Source organism: Galleria mellonella, unplaced genomic scaffold (genome assembly GCF_026898425.1).
Source record: "Galleria mellonella isolate WM207_F2 unplaced genomic scaffold, CSIRO_AGI_GalMel_v1 utg56, whole genome shotgun sequence".
Classification (NCBI taxonomy): Eukaryota; Metazoa; Arthropoda; class Insecta; order Lepidoptera; family Pyralidae; genus Galleria; species Galleria mellonella.
The window spans coordinates 5,986,153-6,012,613 of NW_026442117.1; the positions used below are offsets into that span (position 1 = coordinate 5,986,153).

General features: G+C 32.7%; 1 protein-coding gene across 7 annotated transcripts in view; it reads left to right on the top strand.

Annotated features, from left to right (window-relative positions):
* Positions 1-2,554: 2,554 nt before the first annotated feature.
* Positions 2,555-26,461, top strand: part of LOC113514810 (potassium voltage-gated channel protein Shaw) — a 136,814-nt gene continuing 112,907 nt past the window's right edge. For all 7 annotated transcript variants that reach the window (XR_008253339.1, XR_008253338.1, XR_008253340.1 and 4 more), the window contains exon 1: positions 2,555-2,816. The gene's annotated coding sequence lies outside the window, so the exon portion shown is untranslated. The remainder of the gene's footprint in view (positions 2,817-26,461) is intronic.

The window sequence follows — 26,461 nt, forward strand, 5'->3', positions numbered from 1 at the left end:
GCAGAAAATACAGTGGCTTGAGAAACCGGGGTCGCATACCCATGTGCTCGTAATCAAGAACCAGACAGATCACTAGAGAAGAACAACCCAGACAATATATAGTATAATCAATATATTTAGAAATTTTTAATTCCATTTGGAAAACAAGATTTCCATGCTGTGGAAATTTCCAAAAGACCTCGCCACTTAATCCTACGTGCCCAATAATTGTTTGTAGTCAAATATAACAAAATTGTTATTGTACATTTTGCAAGGTAGTGTCTAGACCGATAGATTGTTATTTACAATAAGATATTAATTTTTAAGAAAAAATATTCTTAACTCGTTTGATTTTCATTTTTTGCGACTACCATTCTTTCGGACCGTTTATACGTAATGTCACGTGATTTCGTCGCCATATTGAATCAATTTTTGCAATTAATTTTGCGAATTATAGTGTCTACTCTCATTCAAAAGACTGTTTATTGCGAATAATTTTTTTTTAAATGAGTATGTAATTCCTTGTTCTAAATTTAAAATTTTTATTTATAGGAGGAATTGTATACTGTACTGTAACGATGTGCTTGAGTGCGTGTGTGCGTGCGTGCGTGTGGCTTGCGTGCGTGCATATGTGTGTTCACGAATAAAGCTCATTTTTTGTCCAATTTAAAATCAAAATCTTTTATCTTTTATCTTTTCAATTAATTTGATTAATATATATGGACGTATTTGCCTCTAACTTGCTGGAGTTTCGTCGAATGACCACAAGATATTTTTTTATTTTTTTTATTTTAAACTTTGTTTTCTGTCGCTATGTTTGTGCGACATCCTTCCAATCTGTATTCTTACTTTAACTGTGTATAAAACTGAGGATTTTTTTCCTTATATATAGATTATTATATAAAGTTGTAAACTATGTATAAAAACTAACCACAAGGTGTTTGTGTGCAGAAATTTAGAAATCAAACTTATTTATATGTATTATTCCTTTTTTATATATGTTATTATACATATGATTACCTGGGTGAGATTGGAAGATTGTAAAGTTCACCCAGTAGATGTAATGTAATAAATAAATATACTGATTAATTAGGTGAATTTATTAATCCAATATATAAAATTCTCGTGTCGCGGTGTTTGTTACCAAACTCCTCCGCAACGGCTTTACCGATATTTATGAAATTTTGTGTGCATATCGGGTAGGTCTGAGAATTGGCCAACATCTATTTTTTGATACCCCTACATGTTTTTTATTTTTTTGACAATTTTTATTTTTATTTTATTATGATTTAGCATTGAAAAATACATACAAATTCAAATTTTCACGCTTTTACGATCAACGCCTGTTTTATAATCGTGATTTTATATGCCGCAATAGTCTTGCAAGATTGAAATCGAATATAATAATTGTAGTAGGATAAATTTTCATGTATAATTCTCGAAATAACGTATATGGTAAAACAACGTTTTGCCGAGTCAGCTAGTAATTATATATACCTATAGAATATCTGATATATATATATATATATATATATATATATATATATATATATATATATATATATATATATATATATATATATATATATATATATATATATATATATATATATATTACTGCAACATTAAAAGTTATTCACACGTTACCGAAGTGTTTTTATTTTTCCGACACCGTATCTCCTAACAAGCATATTCAGGGGGAAAGGAATTGTTAGTAATGTGGTCTAACAACCCCATTGCTAGCAACGCTATCAGGCCGACCTCCACACGGTTCTCCCTGGAAACCATCGTGGCTAATTCTTATAGAATTCGTCACAATGGCCCGACTGGCCTGCTCACATCCTCACCTATCATCTGTCACTGGTGGAACACCAGTATATACCATTAGCGTAGGCGGGGTTACCATTCTATTATCATGCATGAAAAGAAACAGTCATCACGCCTACGAATCATGAATATGTATGACTCCGTCAGAACGAATCATTACGTCGTATATTAAATTGTAATTTGCGAAGTATGTATATGTATGTATGATATATATATATATATATATATATATATATATATATATATATATATATATATATATATATATATATATATATATATATATATATATATATATGATATTCTATCGTTATTTATAACGAATCATCAATGACAGATGTCTTTGTGAACGGACCGTCAGTCTTACACGGTTTACTGAACCTCCTTTCAAGGAACTTCATATTAACAGTCTGTCCAACTGAGTCTTTGACACAGTACCCGACTTAACAATTAAAACACAAGTATTGTATACTACGCTCTCACATTTCGTTGTGCTCAATTAAAATTCAAATGCATATGGATACATGGAGAAGTGGGATAGAGACAAAAACATTTTTCAAACTTAAATCTCACCCTTTGATTCCGTCTCCACTGGAAAATACACTTTAATTTGAAATGAATAAAGTCTATTTTACCCAATATTGTTATATTTCAGTTCGTTACAAAATGAAATGTGTAGAGGTGTACGCACACACAGTTTTCAAGGCGCGCATGCGTCCGCCCAACCTTAGCACGGTAGTGACGCGACGCTCGCCCTGCCAGGCGGACGGCTAGCGCCGCCAAGCGGCCGCCACCACCAACCTAAATGTGGAATTCGAATTTCAAAAGTGTAACGTTAAAATGGGAGATAAACTTTTATATCGTTAGTGAATTTTAATATGTGATCGACAGTGATTGTATACACTGCTGGTATAAATTTTCTGAATTTTTAATGCGTGTAGCGGCAGTGCGGCAGTGGCGTGTGGGTTGAAGGTACCCGCGGAAAGAACGGCCTCATACTTTTGATACAGGTTAGTAAATTAAATTACTTTGTTGCGTGCGCCTTTAGGAACTTACGCGTGTAGTTTTCGACCAATTTCCACTGTGGCCCATTGTTTATGATTGACGTGCGGCGCGACAGTTTGACTGGAAAAAATATAAGTTATTCATGTTTCATATAAATTAAGAAAATATATTATTTAAAAAAAAAGGTTAACTTTAATTATTAATTTAACATTTTAATATTATTATTATAAAGTTTTGGTGTAAAATAATTAATTAAATCTGTTTCTTTTTTTATTTATGATTACATAATAACTTACGAAATTTTTTTAATAAAACGTCACAAGTGCAGAATTATAAATTATTATTTATTTATTATTAAGTACTCCATCTAGGATTACAGTTATGAGTTTTTTTTTTTTATTTTAGTTTTGTTAGTTAACACAATTTATAAAATTATTAAATTTAAATTTAAATTATTTAAAATTCCTTAATAAACTATGCTATATTGTATTGATATATTAATCGAAAATAACTGCATATTATATTTTATTTATAATTTAAAATTATTATTTTTGTGTATAGGTGTATACGTGATAATACTTCGTTTTAATTGTAACCCTATAAAAATACCAATGCATAAATAATTAATTTAACTGTCTTTTGTTCTCTACTTTAATTGTGATTGTTCTAATAATGACATTGCTATATTTGTCATGGTACTAAGATGATAATTATCTATATATATATATATATATATATATATATATATATATATATATATATATATATATATATATATATATATATATATATATATATATATATATATATATATATATATATATATATAATGGTCGTACTTGGAATATAAGTTATTCTATTTATTTTTTATCTATTACCATATTACTACACACACACATGTACACGAGTACACTCTTGCATATACCTGTATACTTTTTAAATTTAAGCTTCATTTGAGAAGGGAACGGTTAATGCGTTTTAAAATGTATTCCATTGTCTTTCATTTTTTTTTTTTTATTTTGATTTATAATTAATATTGTTCTTTTATTTGTGCTAATTAGTATTTGAGTCGTATAATTCTATGGATAAATTTTTATCTCTCTTTCTTTTTTTATGAATTATGTCTGACAGTCTCATATATCTAAATATATTTTATTTGATATATCAAATAAAATATTTACAATAATGGACTTGATTTATTTAATAATTAAAAAAAACTCTCGTGCTATTTGCTAGTCTGTATGGATACGAATTTATAATTAAAAGCTTGTTTGCTATTTTTAATTTGTATAAAATATATATTATATTAATAAGTATATTTTATTTTTTATATTAATTTATCTGACTTTATGGACACTCTTTGTTATACATAGTTTCTTTCATACATACACTTACATTACTTGCATACACCCACTCTAACTTGCCAACCTTGGCTTAGAATTAGAATTTTCCTTTATATAAATAAAATCCATTATTGGCTGTATTTATAAAACATATAGCGTGTATGTTGTGTTTTTAAGAGTTGTGGATTTTTTTTAAATAAATAATATATTTTAACTGTGTTTCTGTTTAGGATATGCTGAATTTACTGACTACATTACTAAGTCCTCAGGAATGACAACACTGTGTGTTAGGAAACACTATGACTGTTATGTCCATGGTATCTCATGTTTTACAGTTACCACTTTCCATTTGCTAACCGTTTTTTTATTCTAAGTTGTATAAAAATTAAAAATATATTTAAAATGTTTTTTTTATATATATTAATATATATATAATAATAAATGTACCTTTCCACCTATAGCAGTTATTTTCATAACAGTGTAGGCACATAAAGCTTTAATCTATAGAGAGGGTTGATTTAACCTACTTTCGTTAACTGCGCGGACTATCAGCCATAAATGCGATAAGATACCACTATACCCACAATAAATAGTAATTTGACAGGTTTATATACGAAACAGTTATTTATTTACATGTAGGTTAAAATAATGTACTAACGCAAGATTTACTAAATTTCCGAATAGTCGAGAAATGTTTCTGGCTAATCCATTAAGGGTTAAGGTCGGGGGCATATTTATGTTTATTTTATTGATAACAAATTATCAATTTTAATATTTATTGTTGTAAAAAGATTTGATTTTTTTTATTTAAATATAATATATAAATTAAATATCTATCGACCGTGCTTTTTTATTGAACATTTTTCAATAATTCGTCTAATATTGTTACAATAAACTGTTAAATAAATAAATATATAATAAAAATTATTATTAAAAAACGTTTATTATTAAGTTTACTTGAATAAAAAATTATTTTTATTTTGATGTTTTTTTATTTATTTATTTTTAATATTCTATATTATATTAAATTTAAAATTAAGTTCGTGTAGTCCCGGCATAAAATAGGCCACCCCTTCCTTTCCTCTAGATGTCGTAAGAGGCGACTAACGGAACTTAATGGTAGAGGGACAAGCAGTAATGTCCCTCTTAAAACATCTGTAAAAGCCTAACTGTGATTGTCAACCCGCCTGTTAAGCGTAGCAACTACTGACAAAACCCCCCTTATGGGGAAGGCTTATGTTCACCTGTAGACAGTTAATGGCTGAAATGATTCTGATGATTATATTAATTTTAAGTTTATAGTATACTAGCGACCCGCCCCGGCTTCGCACGGATGCAATGCTGATACTAAATATGCCTACCTACTACAGAATGTCCTTATAAACAACGTTTACAGCTTTTTTGTCATTAGGCAATACAAATATGATAAAGGCTATAGTTTCACCGAAGGATAAAAAATGATTATTGTAGGTTATCCTTAAGAGATAGACATGTACCATCGTGGACTTTTTTGTTGACCTTTTAAGGTGTACAATACTGTAGTACATTATTTTGATTTATCCCGTGGGGTTCAGCCAGCGTTTGCATAGTAAGCGCAAAAAAACGTGTTTATTTACGACATCACATTAGAAACCTCTAAATTTATCAGTGTTTCTCTACAATATTATGCATGTATTATACATATAAACCTTCCTCTTGAATCACTCTATTTATTAAAAAAAAATCGTTTCAAAATCCGTTGCGTAGTTTTAAAGATTTAAGGATACATAGGGACGGACAGACAGCGACAGCGACTTTGTTTTATACTATGTAGTGATTTATATCAAATCATAGGCTTGGCTTAAAATCGATTTTTTTCCGTTTACTTTCATTCTAATTTGGTACATGTTAAATTTCAATTCGGTGCTCATATTAAAAAAAAAAAACTTGAAATGTCCCTTAATATATGAACAGTATCACAGATGGCATTTTGGAAAAGGTTCAGCACGAGAAATGTTTTGATATTAATAAATAACTTTCGTAACACCACGCCAAGTAGTTTGGGACTGCTCGTGTGGGAGTGGCGCCTTCTGACGTTGAAAGTTTGTGGGCTCCATTTGTTATACACGAACATTTATAAATATATACGGAAAGTACGTATAAAAGTTTTTTAAAAATTTTATTTTACAATTATTCAGGTAAATCAATTTTACTCAAAGTACTCCCCCTGTGAAAAAAAACTGTATTGAAAAAATAGCTGCCCCGTCGAGCTTTTTTTATCTCATTTATGTCCCCCAAATAAACCAATTTGGATTTTAGAAGAAGTCACACGGGGCCAAATCCGGCGAATAGGGGGGTGTTCGGTCACCGTAATGGAATTTTTACTCAAAAACTCACGGACAACAAGAGAGGTGTGGGCAGGGGCATTGTCGTCTGAAGAATCCAACCCCTCTCGCGCCAATTCTGGACGAACTCGTGCCACACGAGTTTGAGGCGTCTGAGCACATCGACGTAGAATTTTCCATCAACTGTCTGGCCTGGAGGGACGAATTCTTGATGGACAATCCCGAACATCGAAAAAAACAATCAACATTGTCTTGACATGGGGGATTTTCTTGATTTTTTTGTTCGTGGCGGATGTCTTCCACTCTTTGCTTTCACGGCCATTCTTGCCGAGTTTCGAGAGAAACTTGATTACGACGCGCTGCTCTTCAACGGAAGCGGGCTCCATGCCGACGGGGTTTCGTTAAAAGGTAACTTCACAGATGGCGTGACAAGCCAGTTCGCACCGCACGGCGGTCAGACCACAACTGAAGCATTGTTAGGGACATAAGGAAAAAAAATTTTTTTTTTCGCATTCCAGAACACTTTTATACGAACTTTCCGGACAGACCTCGTACAAGTGCATGCGGTAAGCTAGGGTCGTCTTAGTCAAAAAAAAAAATATTAAAAAAAATATGATTAATATGAATAAAACAATGGATATTAGACAAGTACCAGAGGGAGACTTTGTACAAAAGTCGATTGTTTGGGTTATCTCTGTCCCATTCGTGTTTCAACCGTAAAGCAGTTTGAAGGGTGCGATATAGTGTGAATTTACAGGGTACAGAGGAATAACACCTGAGTCCTCAGGAATGGCAACGCATGGGGGGTATCATGGGCGAGACAGTATACTCTGTTATGTCCATGGTACTGCTCATGTCTATAGGCAACCGTCGATAGGTGGGCCGTCAGCTTGTTCGCCATTCTAAGTTGTATAAAAAAAAAATTCTTTGTTAAGAATTTGAAGATGAATATAGATCATATAAAAAGTTAAGTAATATAAAAAACAAAAACGAATCAAAACAAATAATGAAAAATACATGAGATTTAGGAGATTAACTTAATATATTAAATAAGTAAAAAAACAATCATAAATCTAAATAAGGACTGGTTCTTTTAATCGAACTTTTAAGTTCCCTTTATCTGAACCAATCTGAAAGTATATTTTATTTATTTATTTATTCATTCATTAAAAATAATTATAACATTATAACAGCAAAAGCCAAATCAATGTTATAAACCTAGTGTGCTAACATACAAAGTTATAATAAGTGTATTTAACCCGACTCGAGATATGTCTGAGCTGCTCTCTGATATCTTTGGCAGGCTCCTACTTAATATATCAATGATGTTTCTAATATTATTTAATAACCGTACTGCGTGAGTTAAGGGAGCGTGCTGAAGTAAGCTAGTTCTGACTGGCTTGATATTAAACGTAACCGGATAACGGCGCGCGCTAACATAAGTATTCGGTACTCGCAGTTGGACTATCCCTAGTATTTGTGGGTGATGCATCTTATTAAATAATATAAAAAAAAGTTATAATATAACATAAATAAAAAAAAACATCGAAATGAGAAACTTCTCGTTTACTGAAGTTGGTTGAAAACAAACACAATTGTTTTAATAGAAAAAAAAAAAATATTTAAAAAAAATTACAGCTAATGCCACTCAGGATAATGTTAGGATTCAAACTATACACCACACCACATTCAAAGCGAGCACTCGAATGATATTACGGGAAAACTCACATACATACATGAAACTTGAAAACATTACGCTCCTTTTGTGCGCAGTCGTGTTCAATATTCATTGCGCAGAAAAAAAAACGTACGATATAAACTCATAGTCCAAATAGGCACTTCTGTTCTTAATTAAGGTTTTTTTCCCACGGTACAGAAAAAAAATATCGCGCGGAGAAATATCGCTGTGTATTTTTTCGAATTTTACATTGGTTCCTTTCCGCAGTGAGTCTATTTATGTAAGAGCATTATACAGGGTGTCTGGTGGCAAATTTATATTTTTAAATACGGCTATTTCAAAAAGTACATATTGTTTTTTATGGAACAGTAAAATTTAAAAAAAGACGACAGTAAAAATTCTCAGTGTCCATAAACACTAAGTTTGTATGAGAGCTTGTGACTTTTTTATTCATGGCAATTAAATGGTAGACCTAATCCCGTCTATGCGAGGAGAAAAAGATTGTTAGTGGCGGCTTCTAATAGCCCCATTGCTAGCAATAGCTTTTTTTTATACAACTTAGAATGGCAAACAAGCTGACGGCCCACCTGATGGAAAATCTCTCGTCGCCTATAGACATGAGCAGTACCATGGACATAACAGAGTATACTGTTTCGCCCATGATATCCCCCATGCGTTGCCATTCCTGAGGACTCAGGTGTTATTCCTCTGTACCCTGTAAATTCACGACATATCCCACCCATCAAACCGAAACACAGCCATGCAAACACAACTGCTTCACGATAGAAACGCGAATGGCGCAGAGGTACCCAAGCAATCGACTTTTGTACAAAGTCTTCCTCCGGTACGAGTATGTGTGATATAGGAAAAAATCCTTTTTGAAGTCGGCTAATATGTGCTCAGGCATGTATGTACGTATTTTACAGTCCATCAACATTACTGAATGTTTGACATATCCATTCAAATTTCACATGAAAGGAAATATTGTCAAACATACTAAATGTGACAAGGGTGCGAAATATACATATATGTACTGATGGTAGCAACTTTTTTGAATTTCTATAGTAACATTACGGGAGAGGGAGACAGTACAAAAGTCGATTGCTTGAGTACCTCTGTCCCATTCGTGTTTCAACCGTAACCGTCACTTTCCATCAGGTGGGCCGTCAGCTTGTTTGCCATTCTAAGTTGTATATAAAAAAACAAAACTTCTTTATAAAAAAGGGGGAAAAACGGACGTTGGTAACTAAACACCAATAGCACTACTACCAGTCTTCTCAAAAATTTTTGAAATAATTACGTACGCTCGATTTTTGCATAAATTTAAAATTATCAAAGACGAACAAAATGGTTTCCAGAAAAATAAATCCATGTCATTAGCAGCTTTTAAGTAAGTCCAATGTATTACAGATAATATTGACGAAGGTAAAGGAGATATGTTTTAAAAGGGACGCTGCTGCCTATCCCTCGATTATAAGTTTCTTTAGTCGCCTTTGTGTGTGTAAAATACAGTAAAACGGTATGGTAAACACCCGTGGAAAAAGAAGGTACCATCGTACGGCTCACCATCGACAGGGAGTTCATCCTTATGTCCTACAGCCTCAATGGTCGCGTACTGCGCGGTTTCAAAGATGTTTCCTCCCACAAACACTGAAATAATTGTGGAATGAGCTTTTTGCCGAGGTTTTCCCAAGAGACAAACAAAATGGGGTTCTTCAAAAGGGGGTCAAGAGGTTTCTTCAGGGTCGGCAACGCACGCGTAATACCTCTGGTATTGCAGGTGTTCATAGGCTACGGTAACCACTTACCATCAGGTGGGCCGTATGTTTGTTTGCTACCTCAGTGGTATAAAAAAAAGGTAGTTGTTCATTCTATGCCGTATAAATTTACCATAGTTTAACTAAATGATTGACATTTAAAAATTCGTAAATTGAAATCGCTTTAATTCCCGTCTCTCTTAGAAGCAAAGCACCTGAGTATTCACACCATTTCTGTTTGTCACGATTGTGTTGTAAAAAAAAAGAAGTATAAGTCAATTATAACAATTGGCAATTAAAATTAATATAAAACTCTATGCGCATGTTAAACTCACAGATTCAGGTAATACTCGTATACCTTCGTGATCGCAAAGTTAGCGTGAGTGTTTTATTTCAACATAAAAAAATTGTTTGTTTTTATAAAAATAAAATATTTAAATGGCTCTACATTATTAGTTTTCACCAGCGACTTCATTAACATGACCTATATAATTTATATTGATTTCAAGACGTACTTACTATCAATGTAACATTTCGACTTTTTTGTTAATTTTAGCTTTTTTTTTTATGCAACTTAGAATGGCTAAAAAACTAACGGTCCACCTGATGGAAATTGGTAACAGTTGCCTATAAACATGAGCAGTACCATGGACATAACAGAGTATACTGTTTCGCCCAAGATACCCCCCATGCGTTGCCATTCCTGAGGACTCAGGTGTTATTCCTCTGTACCCAGTAAATTCACGCCATATCCTACCCTTCAAACCGAAACACAGCCATGCACACACAACTGCTTCACGGTAGTTACACAAATGGGACAAAAGGTGCCCAATCAAACGACTTTTGTACAAAGTCTCCCTCTGCTAAATATTAGCTAATTTAAAATACAATAGTTCATAAAACTCCGATCCATAAAATAGAAATATTTTAATATTTTATTATTATTTTATTACGTATGATCGATTTTTTTTACTTTAAAGATCCCAAAAAGAAGATCAATTCCGTTTCGAACAAACTTAAAAAAAGAGGTTTTCAACCTGGTTATGTGTTTTTTAACGTGTGTTACCTCATGACTTTGTCAGTTCTAAACTAGATTAGAAAATTCTTTTTTAACTTAAAGTATTTTATATATTAAATAGTTTTTTTTTTTTTTTAGTTTAAAATAACTGGTTGCGTCACAATTGAAGTCTGTTTTTATTTTTGCAGAACAAAATCTTCGATTATTTGTTAATTACGTTTAAATATAGAACGGTGCTTCGTTCTATTACCGAATCCACTTCGGCCAGAGTTCTCAGAGGGCCTCACAGATTCGGGCCGCGTTTGATATAAACGTAATTATTATGTTGTCGGATCGAATATTCCACTTCATCTCCGAGCAGCTAACGATCTACACTAATTACATATCCTTGATTAATTTCTATATAATGGCCAAATTACCACCGGCAGCGGCGAATAATTTATCTTAGATATTATCCGTACAATGATAAGCTGGATTTTGTTTATGTTAATTATCTATTAATGTTATAAACTCGAAATAGCCATCATTAAGTGAACACAGCGTTCCACTGTCAAAAAAAATTTTTTTTTACAACTTAGAATGGCAAACAAGCTGACGGCCCACCTGATGGAAAGTGGTAACCGTCGCCTATAGACATGAGCAGTACCATGGACATAACAGAGTATACTGTTTCGCCCATGATACCTCGTTGCCATTTGCGTTGCTATACCTGAGGACTCAGGTGTTATTCCTCTGTACCCTGTAAATTCACGCCATATTCCACCGGTTCCACCATATCTAGCAGGGTGTCTTACTACACTGCGATCGAGAAACTGTCTTCTCCATCAATTATCGAATGTTTGAGCTATATGGCGGAATTTTTTTAAAGCCAATTTAAGTTAACAAATGAAATTTATTGCTAAAAATGTGGTACAAGAAGGTGACATGCTAATATTAGAATAGTTGGTTTCACACATTTTGTCATTACTGGCAAGCAACAGTCATTACAAGTTGTTGTTCTTGTATCAACCGTCGACTGTTCACTGCTGAACATGACTTCCCCCATAAGAAGGGTTTTGCTATTAGTTGCCACGTTTGGCAAGTGAGTTAGCAACCGCAGTTTGGCTTTTGATGGTGTTTTAAAAGGAACGCTGCTACGCATCCATACACCATAAGTTCCCCTAGTCGACACGAACGACACCTACAAGAAAGGAAGGGATAACCTTTTCTATTCCGGGACCTACACGGCAATTTAAATAAGTATAAAAGTATAATAGGCTTAAATATATAACATTATTTTAACAAGTCACTGCGTTTCTTGAAAACAAACAATCCGATACGCCCACCCGCCAGTCAAACAAAAGCATAAAAGCTTTTGAGTAATCTTTAACACTTTATGTTTTGATTTTGTACAGCCCTGCTTTCCATTTTGTATCTACGATTGCGGGTATTAATTTCATTTCATTATGTTACTAGCTTTGATCCCGTTAGGCGTGGATTTTAGAAACAGTAAAACCAAAGAAATAGATTATTTCTAGATGCCGTATCAAGATGTACCAGATTTTAAAAAAGTGCAGGAATACGATTGTGAAAATTGCATCCAATTTGGTACAGTAATGCCAGAATAGACTTGCCGACAAATAGACAAACGAAAATTCACAATACTATTGTTATCAATCAATTATTAATACATATAATGAAATCGTAACTAATAGTTGTCTGTACATGGAAGATATATAAAAAAAAACTATCATAGGGGGGCTTTATATAAACACAATAGAACCCAAAACAACGATATTTAGAATTTTCTTTTGTTGGTCTGTACGTTTGTGCACGGTAATCTCAGAAACGATTTAACCGGTTTAAATGCGGTTTTCACTAATGCGTTGCGGCTTGCTCCACTTAACATTTAGTGTTTGTTTTATTTCAACCGGTTCATAAATAAACAAGTTATATCAATCTAAAGAATCATATATGAAATGCTATAAAATAACCGATCAGTTGAATTGGCTGAAATTTTATGAAGGTATTTTTTTTTTGATGGGTGAAAATGGTATGGTATCCCCGCCCGCGCTAACGGGATACGCTGGCGGAGCACCAGTGAAGGGTGATAGATGAGAATGAAAACAGGCCAGTTAGCCCATCATGATGAATTCATCAGGAATTAACCATGATAGTTTCCAGGGAGAACCGCGAGGAGGTCGACCTGGTTGGGTATATTGCTAGCAATAGGATTCTCAGTCTCCATTACTAACAATCCCTTTTCCCCCTTTATAAAGGTATTAGGTATATAGTTGTCATTTAGGTATATAATGCAATATAAGACCGGATTTATGTAGGGTTCCAATGGGAATGATATACGGAAAGCACATAGATAGTTAATTTATTTACATTACTTACAGCACACAAATTACAATACAAACATACTCATAATACACAGTGAAAGAGATAAAAGATAGAAATAAAAAAAAAGCAACAAAAAAAAACAAAAAGCAATTTATATAAAACAACAATTTCCTAATTTCATGCATGTGCCTCAGTAACACAAAATGGTCACAACTCAGTTTATTGCTTTGCCCTAAAAAGAGCAAAACACTGATATTCTGTTGTGGCCACGAGTCAGTCGCGAAATTCCTTATTAAAAATAATAATAAAAAGAAGTATGAATAAAATGCATTGTGTGCGTTTTCTCTCTCTCTTCAGTCGTACACTCTTGACAGAGTGGTCGTGGTTTTCATGACAGTGGATCGTCGATGAGGCTCTCCTTCGCGATTGAGGTCCTTGCAATATGTCTCCATCTACTTCTGTTCGCCGCCGAGCGAGAGCATTCCACAATAGACTGTTGTGTGGCCGTTTTGATGAGGTCAGTCCATCGCGTTGGTGATCTACCCCGAGAACGTTTGCCTTGTACCACTCCTTGGACATGGCTGAAATGGCTGAAATACTTGAGAATTCCTATACGAACAGTTGACGACAATCTTTCTCTGATTTTCAGTTCGTTCAGAATGGAAACGTTAGTTCAAAAGGCGGTCCAAGGTATTTGCAGCTGTCGTCGCCAGCACTTGTTCTTGTTGCCTGATCGTCCAAGTTTCTGCACTGTACAAAAAAATTGGAAAAACCAAACTCCTCATTATATGCATTATTTATTTATTCATCAGTACAAATATGTATACATGGCGGACTTAATGCTAAAAACATTCTCTCCCAGTCAACCATAGGGAAGTGTCAGAATACTCGAATGCGGTACTACTAATTATTGATATACATACATACTAAAATTACATATATAAACAAATAAATATATATGAATAACAAACATACTTACACATATATGATATATACTATATTATACACGAATTTGGGAATAATATAAAACACTTACTGCTCGGATAAAGATAAAAAGTGAGCGTGAACGCTTTTTTTGAAAGACGGTTTAGTCGGTAGTCTCTTAATGGCATCAGGTAGCGCGTTCCATGGTGTTTATGATGTTCTTTGTAATATTGCGGTTCTTCCAGATTTTATGCAGTTTACTCACAGCTGTTTTTGTGATAGCTCATCTCCTTTTTATTTCGTCCTCATACCGTCCAATATTTGTGATCGTGGAACCAAGGTATACGTAACTCGTAACAACTGTGTGCGTTTACATACATGTTACATATATCCATTACATAGTTAAAAGCGAACGACGCCGCGGGAAATGGCTAGTTATAAATATATGAATATATTAATGAATGAGAATATTTATTCTCATTATTATTAAATATGATATATAAAATAGAAATTTAATTCTTTAATACACTGTAAAACTGATATTTATTTTCAAATTTCATTCTTAAACGTACAGCCATTTAAACGTTTAGTAACATAACAATCCAATTTCTTATATTTATTTGGAGATTTATTGGTAGTTACATAATCATACCTAAACGGCTTAACGGGGTTGAACAAAATGTTATTTACAGACGAATCTAATCCTGTATCAACCCATAGGATACACTGTATATTATTTTGCGGAGAAAAACCCTACTCGTTTCGAAGCGACATCTACTGGTACTTACTTATAAATACTGCATTTTTTTTTAATGGGTGATAATGGAATGGTAACCCCACCCGCGCTATCGGTATACACCGGCGGGGCACCAGTGTAGGATGATAAGTGAGAATGAAGTAGATCGGTTAGCCCATCGTGACGAATTTGTCAAGAATTGTTCACGATGGTTTACAGGGAGAACCACGTGAAGGTCGACCTAATAGGGCATATTGCTAGCAATGGGGCTGTCAAACTCCATTGCTAACCATTCCTTTCCCCCCTATAAATACTGTACTATATTCATATAATAATATGTGTACTCGGTAACGCCATCTATGTATCACTTCCATTAGTTCCACAGAAAATCAGCGTTTAGGCGTTACGTATGAATGCCTAAACACTTAGCTGACGTTTTAGCGTTACGTATAAATGCCTAAAGCTGAGTGGTGACCATTTTGGTCGCATAATTTCTAATTAGGTGTAAGCTTATTTTTTATAACCTTTTTCTTTATGTTTATAATTGTTTATGTTTTAGTTTGTAATTGTTATTATTATTATGCGCCAAATAAATATTTTTCTTTCTATCTACTTTCTTAAATACAAGTCCGCGTATTAAATTCTAAATAATTTCGTTTAAAATTCACTACTGTTACATCACAGTTAAATCACAGTTGTGATAATTACCTACCTGTGATAATATTATAAATCGCTATATTCTTTCCGTGTTCATACATTGTAAGTGTAGAAAAATAATATAATATTTACTGGGATACGAATAAATAATTGTAGTTTTTGTTAATTATCATTTTAGAAATATTAATATTTTAATAAAACAAACAATAAATTAAAGCCATTTTCTTTCTAACAAAAGCGCATCGTTCTTGTACCCATTTTTCTACGAATGTCATCTTTCATACAACCCATGAAACTTGTCTTTGATTTCCTTAACATATATTTTTTGTATATAAATTTATAGAAATACATATCACAGCTGAACGTGACGATTCGTTTGTTTTATTAAAATACAAACATCCTTGACAGGCAGTCTGACGTAAGTAACCGTTACAATGGTACAGTAACCTTGATATCTTCCAGTCCTAAACTTTCCAGTTAGGAAAACACAAATTCCGGTTAAACGGAATCACGTGTAATGTGTAATGTATAAATAAATCTGAGAATGATAAATGTTTTTACCTGTATCTGTAACGTTTATTGTAGCTGGCCGACGAAAATAAATCATCTATTTTACAGAACTAGTTGTTATTTTTTGCCGTATGGTCCCGGCATAGAATAGGCCACCCCTTCTTTTCCCGTCAGTGTCATAAGAGGCGACTTAGGGAGTTTAATGATCGAAGGATGAACAGCAGCGTCTCTCTTAAGACATCACCAAAAGCTAAACTGCGGTTATCAATCCGGCTGCCAAGCTTGGCAACTACTAGCAAAACCCCCCTAAGGAGGAGTCTTATATATAATATGATGATTAAACGGTATGAACTATTTATTATTTTTTTAAGTTTCCCAAGTAAATTTCACACAAGTGAGAGAGGAGTTTTACATCATTTCAATTTTTGAGAGGGAAGCTCTGTATCTGAAATAAAAAAAAAAACTAAATTAAAAGACATAACTTACGATGGTTGAGATTAACCTGGTGGGTTAGGAAAGAAGAGAAGATTGGTAGTTGTGGGGATTAGCGGCCCCATTGCTAACAATGTCTTGTAGTGCGAAATACACACTGTCCCTCTTGGAAACCATTTTTTATGCAACTTCGAATGGCAAAAAACTGTCTAATGAGAGTATGAATAAACATACATACACACCCATTCACACACCTACACGCGCACACACACACACACACACAATGGAAAGTGGTAACCGTCGCCTATAGACATGAGCAGTACCGTGGACATAACAGAGTATACTGTTTTTTTCCAAGACACTCCCCATGCGTTGCCATTCGCAGAACTCAGGTGTCATTCCTCTATACCCTTTGCGTCTGTAAATTTACTGCCATATCCCATCCTTCAAACCGAAACACAGCCATGCAAACACAACTGTTTTACGGTAGAAACACGAATGGAACAGAGGTGCCCAAGCAAATGATTTTTGTACAAAATCTCCCTCTCTATGCTGGAGCTTCCATTTAATACTAAACTAAGAGTATCATTAGTACCAATTAAAATTGATTTTATGGACTACATGTTTTCTATCAAATATTCATAATAGGAGAATAAAAAGTTGACGTGGAGTTTTCATCCCTTCCTGGCCTTTTTACTCATATATTTTTCTTATACGGAAGCATACAATTTGATAGCAAACGGATACTGTAGCCTATGAACGCCTGGAACACCAGGGGTGTCACGTGCGCGTTGCCGACCTTGAACAAACCTTGACACGACCTTTTTGGAGCATCCCATACTGTAGTCTCTAGGGAAAATCACGGCAGGGAACTCATTCTATAGTCTTGAGGGACGAAACTCTTCTGAAACCTCACAGAATACAACCATTTGGGTTCTAGGGTGATAAATGAGATTTGGTGAGATTTTGCCGGACCTAATTCCCCCCTCGCCCCTCTTGTTTTAAGCTCACATAATTAATTGATGCCCATTTTTGCCTAGAAATGCGTACATTGTTACGAGTATTTTTCTCCAAAAAAATAAATCCTTACCAATATTATAAATTTTGAAAGTGTGTTTGATTGTTCCTTTTGGCGCTTTAACGACTATATCAATGGTTATGAAATTTAGTACACAATAGGTTACTATTATGTATATCTCGGTCACGCGAACGAAGTCGCGAGTAGAAGCTAGTCATAGATATACCGTAATATTTTCTTACAGATGAGGCATGATACTTTAACTCTTGGAAATCCTGACCATAATGAAAATAAGTGGTATACTTTGAATGTTTTAACCTTACTCGGGTATAATACAGGATTTATGTCTATTAGGGAATAGCTTTTGCCCGCGACTTCGTCCGCAGTCACTGAACGAGATAAAAAGTCTTTATCCTTCACCATATATATCCTATATAGTACGCGTATACCAAATTTTATAATGATTAATTAAAATGTTAAGGCGATGAAAGGTAATAAACAAACAGACATTCACTTTCATATTTATGATATTGTGTCACGTGGTTTCTCCTCTACACCATGGCAATACAACCCTTACTCATATTAAAAATATGAAAGCGAGTATGTTTGTTAACTCTTGACTCAAACTTTACCAAATCATAAATTTTCTTTCAATTCGGAATATTCCAGCCACTGGATATTTCTCTAAATGAAATCGTGTCTGTTTTCAAATACATTCTAGTGATTTCATCATCTCATTGATTTAGATGAAGCGTCATTAAATATATACCATTTGTATTTTGCTCTACTGATTCACTGTAATGTTTCAAATATAAATTGTATGAGTAGTTTTAATGGAAATAAACTCTTAGTTACAGACGGAAATGTAAACATCTTCCATCACTTGACTGAATACCAGAAACCAAATAAATTAAATATACATTTTTTTTTTATATAATACTCGTTACCAGTTAAAACTTTCGAAGATGGGAGTATAACTTGGTTGCACTTTATATGAGATGGGACAAGGATAGCTCCACGTGTTTTGACGACGGTCCACCAGGTGGACCGTCAACCTGTATGTTATTCTAGTGCATTTCCTTTTAAACTTATTCCTTTTAAACTTAGACCAATCTAAAAGTCTATCCTTTCAGTTAAAAAAATAATGTTCCAAGTCGATTTAATTGACGAAATTATGATTTAACCAATCATGAGAAAAATACAACTGTATTCAAAATCTCCTTTTTTTGGAAGTCGTTTCAAAAATATGATTTTAAAAATGATAACCATCGCCCAAAAACATGTATAACATCTCCATATTTAGAAATAATTGAATTTTCATCGTGCCTCGGATCAAACTGTTTATAATTACTCTTCTCCATCCAAAGGTTGGAAGAGATCGCTTTTAGCGATAAGATCACCCATTGTTTTTCTCGCTGTGATCATTTCTTGTAATTGTTTGTATCAATAATAAGTTTACTATTGTAATCTTTTAGAGAAAACAAGAGTATCTATCTATCTACAGTAAAAATAACCATGAACTTAAAATAATAAAGATGCTGTTCCTGCAAACCACAATATTGTACGTTCAAACCGTGTATTATAAAATTAGAGAAACAGAAGTACAATCTTCGTCTGCCAAAACACAGTCAGCCAACTCCAAAACAATAGGAAATAGCTTGATGACCATAATAATATGATAAGCAAACAATAAACCTCGAGAATGGTCACACAAATAACAATTTACGCTCACATGAGCTATACCGCGCATGGTACCAACCTAACACATGCCTGTAATCTCCTGATACTGTATCAGATAGTTTATGTATGCGAAGCACGCAACAGCAGTTCTGTATTTATTGATTTGTTTTGTTAATTCATAGCCGAGTAGTATGTTGGAGCATTCTGTAATAATATATTTAATATTGGGAATGTAAATAAAGAAGAATTTATTAGAACTGACGGTATAGGAACCCAATGTCTAAATCTATTTATCGTTGTAGGTATTGTCACTATTATTATTGTCCCAGCTTGAGATATATATTGGTTCTTGATGTAAACAAACTTTAATCTGATTCCAATATTTGTATTAATGAATTTTATATTAAATTTGATAATGTAACTGATATATTTTTTCCTCCTCAAAATACAATATGGTTACCTAAGAACAAGGAATTACATAGAAGGAATGATAAAATAAAAACTGTAAATCATGATTGCCTCCTTTTTTCTTATGCAAATATAATTAGTAAAAAGAGGACGAAGGATACACCATCAGTTGTTACTTTTCTCAATTCACCGCAGGCTAGTGTATAGAAAATGTTTGATATATCAATTATTTGTCAATGACAAATTTTACATTACTAGATTATATATTCGACACAGTCTATGTAGAAAGTATGCAAGTAGGTTGTATCTAAATTTGGAGGGGTTATACGGCCGTATAACATTTTCTATACATTAGCCTGCTATGAATTGAGACAAATAGCAACTGATGGTGTATCTTTTAGCCTTTTTTTACTAATTATATTTACGTAAGAAGAAAGGACGCAACCATATGATTCACAGTTTTTATCTTATCATTCCTTCTATGTAATTCCTTGTTCTTAGATAGTTCAGAAATAGAGATGGGACGTTACTACTAAGTTAATCGTGACCGATTAGTGATGCGCCTGGACAATTATTGTTGGTTTTCCAAACATTAGGAAATTTGCATTTTTATATTTTAGAAAAGATGGGACGTTAGTGACTGAATTTGATCGTGATAAATTCATCAGGAATTAACCCGATTAGAATGATGCACCTGAACAGTTATTATTGATTTTCCAAACATTAAGAAATTTGCATCTTTATATTTTACCAATGAAACTTAACATTTTTCTGAAAATAACTAAAGTAAAACATCAAAAGTTTACCATGCACTAGTAGCGCCATGGTTTACAAAAGACGAGAATTAATTAGGCTGTTTATTTAAACTATGACAATTTATCTGGGTTAACCTGACACTACAACCAAGCTACACCAACTGTGGTTACGAGTAGACTGATGTAGCATTATCATGTCTCCGCTTCAGAGGCAGATAAATGTATCTGTCTTTGAAGTGGAGAAATGTCTTCTACCCACTACACATTGTCCATTACATAAATTGTGTCCTTAAATTGCGGAATTCTGAACACAACACTGAGCGTCTCTTTTTTCGATGCAAGTGTGTTCTAAGTCGTAGAAACTTCAAAACCGTCTAATTTAACGTTTTATGTTTCATAATTTAAATAGCTTCCCGTATTATTCCTGAACAGAAACTGATCTTTTAAACCATAAACCTTGCAACGCGAGTTTTAAAGTTAATAAAAACGACGTATTAGTGCACTAATACTTCTGCAGAAGGTGCAAAATTTATTGTTGCATTTTGAGTCGTATTTCTTTTAGAAAAATATTCAGTATTACCAGTAGAACAATGATGATTACATTTTATATCATCATCATTGTCATATTAGCCGTTAACTGTCCACTGTTGAACATAGGCCTCCGCTATAAGGGGGTGGAGGGAGAGTTGCCAATAGTAGTCACGCTTGGCAGGCGGGTTGACAACTGCAGTTAGACTTGGGTGATATTTTAAGAGAGACGCTACTGCCCATCCCCTCTTACGACACTGGAAAGAAAGGGGTGGCCCATTCTATGCCAAGACTACATAACGGCGGCACACACTCACCCTGTATACATAACGGAATTGTACTTATTATGTATAAAAAAACCATTAATTTAAAACATTTAAAAGAGATAAATTTTATTATCGCAAGAATCACGAAAGATTTGAAATATTTGAAAGTAAAGAAGACAATGTTTAATTTCAATGGAAAACTTTGGAAATACTTGACTGACATCCAATGTAATCGTCCACCCACGGCCGTAAAAGCGTCAAGTGTGAGCGCTACAATAAACGCCAGACAATCAGACTAATGGCTACCAAGCAATTCAATTGGAAACCCACCTCAAACTGCAATACTAAATGAAATATCCGCATTCAGATTTCCTAGTAAGAACGGAAGCATTTGTGAAAAGTTCACTTGTGAAATTGGATTTAAGTCAAATCACGATACTAGATCGATTAGCTACATAATCCTTCCTAATATAATAATCATTAAAATAAAATAATCATTGATTTTTTTAGGAATTACGAGTATATTTACTACACTACCGCTGCCACCACAGCTGATCGCGCATGTGTAGCCACCAACAGCGCGCTGGTCGCGCAGTGCTGCTCGCGGCACAGCCATGAACCACGCTCATGAATAAGAGCTCCTATTGGGTTCGAAACTAGTCGGGAATCATGAAATTTAAAACGTAAATAAAACCAATATAAATAACTATAATGAAATATACTTTATTTACTGGCTCTGTAGTCCCAGAATAGAATGGGCCTTGCATTTCTGTGGGTGTCGTATAAAGCGTCTAAGAAAATTAAGAGTCGAGAGATGAGCAATAGCGTCCCTCTTAAAACATCCTCAAAGGTCTAACTGCGGTTGCCAGGGGAGAGGGATTGTTAGTAATGGGGAGATTAGTCTCCATTGCTATCAATACACTCTATCAGGTCGACCTCCACGCGGTTCCCACTGGAAACTAATTTATCGTTGAATTGTCACAATGGGCTAATTGACCTACCTTTTCATTCTCACCTATCACCTCTCATTGGTACTCCGCCAGTGTATATCGATAGCACAGACGAGGTTACCATGTCATTATCACCCATTAAAAATATCTGCAATTGTCAACCATCCTGCCAAGTGTAGCAACTACTGGCAAAGCCTGTATACAGCACTGGACAGTTAACAGCTCACATGATAGTGATGATAATCCAATTAATAATAATAATAAATAAATAAATATATTATCTTTATTATTATAATTAAAAACTATTTCTCATAAACCAAAAGTTACACCAAAATAAACGGAACAAAATAAAGGTTACTATTCAAATCTTTTATAACGTCAATAACGTTAATCCGAGCTGTAAAAGAGAGATTTTTGTATGTTTATGAAGTAGTAAAAGTTTGAGGCCAGATTTGCGGTCGTTAATACAGTTTGTATGGTCACTGTGTAAAATAAACATTCTTACATTGTGGTAATGTATTGCTTGTACAAAACTGCTAATATTTTAAGCTTTTAGTATTAATAAGTAGATACTGATTTAGAAATGGTTTAGTAATTGTTACTAAGAGTTATAATTACAATAGAAATTTCATACATTAATATAAAAAAAATTGTGCTACATGAAAAAAACCCGACTTGTTATCCAAATTCGTTTTCTACAAAATTATATATATTTGTGCTTGCATGGTAAACTGTGTTTCCATTTGATTATTTCGAGAACTATACGTGAAAATTTATCAGGATACTAGGAATAACATTATTTAATAGATTTCTATCTTGTAACTCGAGGTTTATAAAAATCACGATTAAAAAACATGGGGTTGATTCAAAAGCGTGAAAATTTGAATTTGTATGTATTTTTCAACGCGCGCATAATATAAAAATAAAAAAAATTTTCAAAAAATTATAATTAAATATTTAGGTGGGCCGTATGCTTGTTTGCCACGTCAGTGGTATGAAAAAAGATGTTAGCCGATTCTCAGACCTACCGAATATGCACACAAAATTTCATGAACATCGGTAAACCGTTTCGGAGGAGTTTGGTAACAAACATAGGTTAGCGACTGTTATATATAAGAGTATATAATTAAATTAGATACTTAATGTTTTTATTATAATTTTTTTATTGGTCAAATAGATATGTTATATATAGTAAATTAAACTATCTATTATATACACATGTAAATCTAATATAAATATTAAAAATAAATTTATATAAAAAATATTTAAAGATATATCAAATATTCATAAGTATTTAAAATAACGAACAGAGACTTGCATTTCCAATACACACTATTTATAATTACCTGTTCTTGTAATTGTTAGTACTGTTATGAAAGTAAAGTTTACATTAGATACCTTATTTTTTTATTGGAAAATAATAAAAATGTTTATATATATATATATATATATATATATATATATATATATATATATATATATATATATATATATATATATATATATATATATATATATATATATATATATATATATATATATATATATATATATATATATATATATATATATATATAAATTTTTATTTACTAAACTGAAAGTATATCTTTTCAGATAAAAAATAATAATTTTAGAATTTGATTTATAAATGAAAAAGGGCCAAATTAAAAGTATTCGTAACCGGCGAGCGTGTATGAAATGATTGATGAATTTGGAGGAAGCGAAAGAAGAAAGAAGCGATTTGTTTGAATCGAAGTATTTTGCGTTTCATTGTTTCTGCCTACCCTAATGGGAGACAGGCGTGACAGATATGTATGTATGTACATGATTTATAAATGACAATTATGTATAAACATAAAAAATAAAATCTAATCGAGAATTTCGTACTTTTTAAAGGCAGTTAAAAATATAAAGTGAATTTTTGATTGCAACGTAATCTACGTTTCAATATATTTATTTATTTATTTATGATTTATTTATATATGATTACCAATAGATGATAGACCCATTAACATGGCAAAGGCCTCCCCCATAGACAGCCATAAGGAACGGTCCTGAGTCACCTGCATCCACTGACTCCCTGCAATACATTTGAGGTCGTCACTCCATCTAATGGGGAGTCGTCCTACACTGCGTTAGCCTGTAAGAGCTCGCCACTCAAGAACCTTACTTCTCTATCGGTTATCAGTTCTTCAAGCTACGTAAGCAGCCCATTGCCAACATGACATACACCGGATATAAAATATGTATTTGAGATATGGAGAAATTGATGACGAATGACATTCATTTATAACGATTTACAATTTTTCTTTCGATTTCTATTTTTTTTTTTTTACAATCTATACAGTACTCTTATATGAACAATTTTTTTGTATCTTTCATATTAATATTGGCTCGTTATTCATTTATTTTTCTAAATAAAATTTGCTATAAAAATTATTCAAAATTAAAGACTATTAAAAATAAATCCCGTGCCCTTCTGTTGAAAAAAAAATGTATTTACACAATAAACAAATTTTAGTAATAAATTAATTGTAAATTGTATATAGTTATTTAATTTTTAATTGCAATTGTTATTTATATTAAGACCAATTATTATTGATTTATTTGTATTTCACATTGTTGATTTTTTAAATTATTGTATGTTCGTAATTTTGTATTTATATATATATATATATATATATATATATATATATATATATATATATATATATATATATATATATATATATATATATATATATATATATATATATATATATATATATATATATATATATATATATATATAACAATAATTTAATCTTAATTTAAAAAAAATTGTCTACTTCAATTTATCAACAATTATTTTATAAAACATTTTAAATATATACAATAAATATGTTTTAAAGGACTATATTCCTTTGATGTTTATTTCTTAGAACAAAATTTCAATTAAAACAAATGACTTTATTTCGGCTCTTAGAAATTTTATTAATACTTCTCTCGTAAATGATTAATTAAAAATAATTGTCATTAGAGAAATATACAAAGCAGTTTATATTTTAGTTTATTGAAATTTTGTTAGTATAAAAATAGGTATTTCTTACTTTGAAGTGTATATATAAAGTACTCATTTATTTGTATTTACTTAAATAAAAACAACAGTTTTTTTTTTTTACATCTTTCACCTATACACATTAACAATATCGTGTACATCACAGAATCTGATAATACCCATAATATCTTCGTGTTACCATTTGTACGAACTACCTACAGATTCTATAAATTCACTGCCATATCCCACTCTTCAGCATGGTCATTAGCATTCCAGAACTGGTAAAATTGGAAAAAAAAAACCAGTTAAATTGCAATATTTCTCTTTTTTTAAAGTCGATTGAAATTAGATAAATAATTGGTTGGAATTAGAAAAAAATCTAATTTAATTATTTATATATTTATTTATAGCTAGTCAAGCATTAAAATTAAGGTGGGCCGTCAGCTTGTTTGCTATTCCAAGTTGTATAAAAAAATAATTATAATTGGAAACCCAATTCTCATGACAATGCTTTATATAAATCGTAATAAAACCTAGCAATCAACAGATTTACCCTTAATTCTAATATGAATATCGATTTAATTGATCACCAATGATAATTTTGTACAGCACTCATGAAACCACAATTAGGAATTAGGTTAGAATTAGGATAAATTTGCAAAAGTTAAAATTAGCAAGTTACACTAATATATATTTATCAGAACAATATGAAACTAGTATCGCAATTCGTGAGTACGAAATGTCTCAATTCCAATGCCGATTTATTGAAATTTATTTCAAGAGTTACCCCACTGGTCCGATTTTTTTTTATGGGTGATAATGGAATGGTAACCCCACCCGCGCTATCGGTATACACCGGCGGTGCACCAGTGAAGGATGATAGGTGAGAATGAAGCGGGCCAGTTAGCCCATCGTGACGAATTCAACAAGAATTGTTCACGATGGTTTCCAGGGGGAACCACGTGGAGGTCGACCTGATAGGGCATATTACTAGCAATGGGGCTGTCAAACTCCATTGCTAGCAACCCCTTTCCCCCTCACTCCGATTAGGTGGAAGAATTATTAAAATCAATTAATCAGTTTTTGAGTTTACTTATTGATTGTATTATATACTTGATTGTATCAAACAATGAAATCTCTCCTTTTAATAATACTAGTATAGATAATTAGATAAAATAGGCGTATATAAAGCCGTGTGGTCCTTGCATAGAATGGGCTGCCCCTTCCATACCCGTGGGTGTCGTGAGAGGCGACCAAGATAGAACGAGGGATGGGCATCAGCGACCCTCTTTAAATATCTGTAA